We start from the raw sequence: 7,698 nt of genomic DNA on the forward strand, positions 1-7,698 counted from the left end.
CTACTAGATTGGATTTATAGTGATCCACCTGTTTACAGTCTCCCAATAGCTGGGATTACAGACTCATGCCACCACCCCCAGCCACCTCAGCACATCCTGGGAGCAGGGCCAGCATGGCAGGCAGGCCAGGGGATTGAACTCTGACCCCTGTGCCTGCCTGCAGGTGCTTTAATCTGCTGAGCTATTTGGTCAGCCCTAGAATTTTCATTTTAGGTATATTAATGTATACCGGGATAATTAATTTTAAAGGAGGAGACTACAGTAAGAATTTGATGCAACTGAAGTAGTTATAGAACAAAATAAAATGAAAGTTAAACCCATTTAAATAAGTCTACATTCATAGTCATTTTAGCTCAAATTAAATAGATTTCCCTGAATATAAACATGATACTGTTCATTCTGTTAAATTGGATGAAAGCATGGCAACTCTGCCTCACACGATGGGTGGGGTTAACTTTTGAGAGGTCCAGGCAATAACTAGAATATCTGCTTCTAAACAGTGAACAACATACTGTGAGGTGGGAAAAACAAAAGCAACTGAATTCATTCTTTCAGTGTTTTTGGGCTTATTACTAACAAGAGTGGTCTACCAATTGGTTGATTTTTCTAATCATTTTTAGAATTAAAAAAATAAAAAGAATATTTAGATCTATCTATCCCAATGTATTTCTCCCTAGGGTACTAGAGTAAGGTTGTAAGAGACTATGCTTTGAGTACTATGGTGTTAAGCAAAGCAATTTTACATAAACCTTTCTGGAATCAATAAAACATCAATGTTTAAAAGTGACTTAGAGAACCAGAAATATTTTAGAAGATCATCATTACCAAAATATTAATGTTAAGGTCAGTCAATACATTTAATGATTGTCTATTTATGGAACATTGTGTTAGATAACTTATAAAATTGTTAAAACTGATAAACTATATGTTTAATTATGTTCATGTTATGAACTGCAGGCCCGGATGTCTAGCTTTCTTTTCAATTTGTGCATATGTTTATCTTGCCTACATGACTGAGGGGGAGCACCTGGATTGCTGTCTTTGAAAGAAGAGTGCTTTTTTTTTAATTTTGGCTGAGGCTGGCCCTAATTCTGTGTATTGATATGTAAGAGCTGCCTAAGATATTTCTTTATCTCCTCAAATGGCTTTAAGCAATGCAAATTGTCTAGCCCAGGTTGATATGTAATCTTTAAAGCAATGCAACAAGTCAGTATAGATTCCTCACCTATAGCTACCAACTAGAATGCCATGCATTCTCTGAAACTGAGGTTTGAGAAATCTTATGATGTTTCTGAGAATCAAGACACTAAAAGCACAACCTCCAAACCACAAGATTTCCTCAAACTGTTATGCAAATTACTCTTTCTGCATACCTCCCTCTGCATATTTGCACAGGTGATTTCAAGCCTCCCACCCAGCCCACTCACAGCACTCACATGCTTCCCACCAATCTCACAGTTATTCATCCCTGAGTCACTGACAAATTTATCGATTCACAAATTAATTTAAAAATTTAATTAATTTGTGAATAATTAACTTATTCACAAATAATTAATTTGTGAAGAATTAACTTATTCACAAATTAATAAAACTTGGGTTTGGCCCTGGGTCAAGATCTTTGTTCCAGTTAGCAATTGCTCTGACTGGACTTAGGACTCTCTTGTCTCCTCACCATTGTAGAAATGTTTTTGTGTCTATTCTGGCCATGGGTTGCACTAGAAGTGTAGATTGGATTCACTTATTAGAATTCCAATAACTTTTTCTCCTTCAAGTTTCTCCTCAGCAATGTCAGTCTGCCATGACACTCTGCCTTGGAGGCAACCATTTATGGATTCAAACCTCTATATACCATGAGTCAAATAAACCTTTCCCCTTTTAGCTTTGGTTGTTGAGTACTTTGTCATAGCAACCAGGAAAGTAACTAAGACAAATAATATACACTTATAATGAAATCAGAGCTTGGAGGCCTTGAAACAAAATAAGAGGATTCCAAATGTGTACTCCTCTGGACAGTAACAAGGCCGGTTGAGTAGGATCTCTATATGTGACAAAGATGATTATATCCAATTCTGAACTTATTAATATTTCTTTAAAGAGTTAGCTAGTGGCATTAAGATTCCCAGAAAGAATTACCAATAGAACATTTATCTTACTTTGGACATATTTGATGTATCTTAACTAGCATATGCATATATAAAAAACCTACTAAAATTAATTCACATAAGATATAACTTATAGTACAAGAAAGTAGTATAAATTTGTATTTTCAAAGGTGTGATATACATATATTCAAGAGTCTGGGAGGAAATGTCAGGTATTTTATTTTGTTTCAAGGCTTCCGACCTCTGATTTCACTATAAGTGTATATTGTCTTTTAACTTTCCTGGTTGCTGAGACAAAATACCCAACATCCAAAGTTAAAAGAGGAAAGGTTTATTTGACTCATAGTATATAGAGGTTTGAGTCCATAAATGGTTGACTCCAAGGCATAGTGTCATGGCAGACTGACATTGCTGAGAAGAAACTGTTCACGAAGAGCAAAAGTTAGAAAAGCAAGCAAGCAAAGACAAGCCTCTTTCTCTCCCTTATATCATATCCAGGCTGCCAGAATTAGGACAGTGCTAAGCCAATCGATGGGTTGCTTTAGTAATCACCCATCCTTAATCCTAATACCCTCATTTGTAGCATTGCACCATGAATTAACCACACACTCTAGATTCAACCAATTCTGAAAAAGCCCTACCTTTGACTAGAGGAGGCTTTGGAGGACATCTTGACATAAGCTACACCACTATTATTAGAGAAGATAACTCAGGAATATTAAAGTTAAAGTTATTTTTTATATTTATGACTCCCTTATTCTCTGTTTCAGGAACATAAAATATAAGCAGGAAGTCTCTGTGGATGAAGATTGCAAGTGATTTCTCCCGACAATTTCCATTCAAATCTAATTGCTCTTGCTGGTCCCAGACCTTCCACAGTGCATAATTCCACCACTTCAGACTTCACAGATTCTGTTAACTCAGTTCTCACACTCATTTTTCATTGTATAGACAGGTCCTTACAATCCAGTGTCTGAAGAGGGATCATTTCTTGGTCCATCGATGACACTTCTCTTTTTTTTTTTTTTTTTTCTTTTGCTACTGGGAATCAAACCCAAGACCTTGTGCTTGCCAGGCAGCACTTGTGCCACGAAGCTATATTGCTGGCACAATATTTTCTTGCTTTGACCTCACATAGCAGTAGAAAGATATCTTTCTGAAGGTTGTGAGGTTTCTGGTTTTTTGTTTTGTTATGTTTAGGGTTTTTTTTTTTTTTTTCTTTTTTTTAAGTATAGAACCCAGAATCTTTGAGCTTCATTTTGTGTCTGCTTGTTTTGTTTTTTATATATTAATCTCATTCACAAGACTCCATTCTCATGAACTCTGATCTCTTCATCAGGGCTGCACCTCCTAATATCATCACTTTGAAGAGGAAAATTCCAACTTATGGATTTCTGAGGAACAAAAGCATGGCATAGTATGCATCAATAGACTATTTTATAAAGACAAAAGTCAACAATTATTTTTGCTAGTTGCTGTAAGAATGTCTAATTATTTGGAAACTGATTATACTTATTAATATTTTCAAAGCATCAAATTAAGCAAAGGCTTGGTAGCAGGCACAGGAGTCTACTGGTAAGTAAGACAGACCTTGCCCTCTGTTGACCTTAGAGATTCGCGAATATGAAGTTTGCTGTTACAGTTCAGTATTATACCGTAAGTTCTGCGGTAAGAATTAGTGTTCAGGATGTTGGGATTTTTGTAGGAAATCACATCTAAAATGATATGTTAAAAAATTAGAGTGAGTTAGTCATATTCATGAACAGAAAGTAATATTACAGAAAGGAAATATAATTTTTATATGGCTCTGAGATTGAAAAATAGCAGAAAAGTTTGGAAGAGCAGAAAATCATTTTGTAACCTGTGCACTGGGATAGAAATGAGTGAGGAAGGAAACTGAAGCAAAGGTAAGGACCAAATAAAAGCAGAACTTGTAAGTCAAGTAGTGTGGACAGAAGCCTATGAATCACAGAGAGCTGCCCTTCAGTAAAATTCACTAAGACTGTACTATGGAGGATGTATTGCAGGCAGACTTGTTAGAAGATTAGAAGTAGGAGTTATCATGTGAGGAAGGCCAATAATCTAGTTGACATATGATAGTGCCTAAGATAGTGACAGGGCTTGGGTGGAGAAGTTAATAGAATTGAAAGATAGAAAAAGGTTTAGACTCAAGTTGACCAGGCTATCATTTATCTGTTGAGGTTAGAAAAAAGAAAGCAAGTCAAAAATGAGTCTCAATTACTTTCCTAAACATTTTTTATCATTTGAACATGCAGCAGAATTTTTATAAGGAAGAAAAATAATAATACAATATTGTTTTGATCCACTGATGTGTTCAAGGCCATCTGCTATTGTAGCATAACACAGAATTTTCTGACTACTGCAAATCATGAGGAATGTATCATATGTATATATGTATATAAATAACCTTAATAAATACTAAAGTTGAGGTAATCTGGTGGTAAATTTGTCTTCTGTATAAATTATGATCTAGTCTTCAACATTATAAGACTATGTGAACACTAATGAGAAATAAATGGTAAAAATCTTTGTCTGCATTTTAAAAAACAGTAAATCAAGTTTATTGGGCCCCTTTGAATTTATAAATGAACAGTCTTATAGAAACAGCAACATATTACTGAAAGAAAAAACATTTTCTCTCTCCCTCTTCTTGTCTACTTATAGAGTTTAAAAGGCTTGCAGGAACTGACAGCAATCCACTGATATAACTAATGTACTACAGCCAGGATTTTCCTTAAATTTTACTTTGTTGTAAAATTCTATGAGTCAGCTTCTCCTGATTCTCATTAGCAAATACCATCTTCTACCACTGTTAAATACTAAATATTTTTTTAAATTGTATCATAACCATAGGCATCTTAGAGATAACTAGCTTTCTTGCTAAATACAGTGATTAAACTGACGAAATTTATTTTATAAGTAGTGGAGACCAGAGAGATAGCTCAGAAGCATAAGTACCTGTCTGAAAAGGGTAAGGTGTCAAGTTCGATCCCTGGTACTTCAAAAACAAAATTAAATAAAATTTGCTTCTTCAGAAGTAGTGGGGAATGTCACAGTCTAATGATGAAAACATATCAAACTTTATCATCTGGCGGGCATTATTCCTTTTAATTCTCCCCTCTTTTTAGATACATATTTTGGCTCTCTCCTTGTCTTATTTTTCTCTCATTGCTGTAATGACATGCCTGACACCCAAAGATAAAATGGGAAAGATTCATTTAGCTCATAGTTTGTAGAAGTTTCAATTCATAATAAACTGACTCCAAAGCAGGGTGGTGCAGAAGGCAAAAATCCAAGATAGCAGAAGGTAGCAAAAGCAACAAAAGCAAAACGAGGCAAAGAAAGCCTTTTTTCTCTCTTTTGTAGTGTAATCAGGCTACCTGACCTAGGGTAGGTCCCTTGCATCCAAATCATCTCCATTCCCTCCTCTTGCACAGTTTGATCATGCTTACAAAGTGAGAACTTCTTTCCTCTACTAAGTCACTTAAACTTCTAAACATATCAAGTTGATGCAATGTATCAAACATTACACTCCTCCCTGTTTTCTGTTTAGAGAATACAGTGATATTGTGAATATTTTATGGACATTTCACTTTCCTTAAGAGTTTTACCTGTATTTCTTCTTGCATACTTATAGCTTGCAATGGTACAAAAATACATTATAATTACACATATAATACATAAAGTAGTCTCCCTCCTTTTTAACAATTTGATAAAATACTAAAATACATTATAATTAGACATATAATTCATAAAGTAGTCTCTCCCCCCACCAACTTTTTTTTTTTTTTCAGAACCGGGGATTGAACTCAGGCCCTTGTCCTTGCCAGGGAAGTGCTTACTCCACCAAGCCATCACCCTGGCCCCCTCTCCCCCTTTTTAACAATTTGATAAAATACATTCAATTTTCCTACCAGCTCTTAAGGAAAGAATGATGGAATATGGGTTCCTACAAGGAAAGAGTAAATGATTCCCAAAGACTAGTCCAGTCATGGCTATGCTAAAAAAATTAAAGTGATAAAAAATACTTTTATGAGAGGGATATGAAATCCTAGATCATGCTATCATCTCATTTAATGGAAACATGGGAAACATAATTGCTCAAGTTTAGATAATGAAAAAATTCTACTCACACTGCTGATAATAATAAATATTAAAGATTTGCATGGATTTTTCTTGTAACACTTTTATGGCAAGAGAAAAAGGAAACGTACAGTTGAAAATATAGAATTTAATTCCTAATTTATCATTTCAGAGATAAACAAGTTACCCAGGGGATTTTTCTCCCCTTTAACAGCATGGATGTGAATGGTTCTTGTAGTGCATCTTTGTCATGGGAACTTAGCAATGAGATAAAATATCAGCTGTATATTTCATGTGGAAATTTGCTTAGGAAGACAGTTGCCACGGAAATGCCTGGCAATAGTAATTTGATTTTGTGTTGTATGAAACTGAGGAGTTTACTTTCTAGAGATTATTCTTCTTGTACTTGTAACTTTGGGAGGTGGAAAGAACTATTGTTTTTTCAGACACTTTTGCATATCTAAAACAATCTACTTCATTTCAGAACAGAGGTGGAGAACTCTGCCTGCCTCAAGCTTTTGCACTGTAGTTGCATTTCAGCTTTGAGCCCTTGGAAGTTTACTTAAAATAGATGCAGCTGGGAGATGTAAAAGACTCTTATGAATGAGCAGAAACGAGGAGAATTATATTCCACAGGGAAGTCTCTCAATGAAAAATCTGGTAAACAGACTTGAGGGGAAAAGAATAGGAAGCAGATGCTGGCTGATAAGAATCTGTTTATTTTCACTGGGAGACACCAGTGTGGACGTGCTGAGTTTGAATGAGGTTTGACTAAGCTGCTTTTTTCCTGCAGGTGGCTGGGCTGCAGAGACTGAAATAACTTGATAAAAAGATAAAATTCATTTTACCTCTGTGGCTTAAAATGAGCAGTAGTTTCATTCAGTTCTGGGAATTCACAATGTCTAATAATGACAAAATAAAAATTTTAACATAGCCTTAAATATCTGCACTCCAATATCAGTGCCACGTGTCATGGAGAAGTGAAAAAAAAGACAAATTCACACTCCCCTGTCCTCTGCCTCCCTTTGACTCCCACAGCAATCCAAGTAAGGAAACACTGCGTTGTGCAGATTGGTCTGAAAAGTTTCATTGGATCTGACATAAGTAAGGATTATCTTTTATGTCCTAGGTTTTAAAAAACCTTCCCCTAAACAAGATCCAAAATCTTTTTGTTAAAAGGAGACATAGAAAGGTTGTGTAAAGATACAGGAAGAGAAACAGATTTATCATTACAAGTATTAAAAATTTAGCAATACTAGATATTCTATTAAAATGTGTTTCTTAAAGATGTATTTTTCCCAAAGTAAACAGAAACAGTACTAATCTTGCTCTATGAGTCTACTTACTCTCTCTGAGGAAAGGAGAGCTGTCCAAATGTCTATCTCCCCTTTATCTTTCTTCACTTGTTGCCAGACATAGTCAATGATTTCAGAGAAGCCTATGAGGGATCCATTGGTAGAAACTGACTCCTTATTTTTATTTATTTTATTTA

This window comes from Octodon degus, unplaced genomic scaffold (genome assembly GCF_000260255.1).
Source record: "Octodon degus isolate 3935 unplaced genomic scaffold, OctDeg1.0 scaffold00145, whole genome shotgun sequence".
Taxonomy (NCBI): domain Eukaryota; kingdom Metazoa; phylum Chordata; class Mammalia; order Rodentia; family Octodontidae; genus Octodon; species Octodon degus.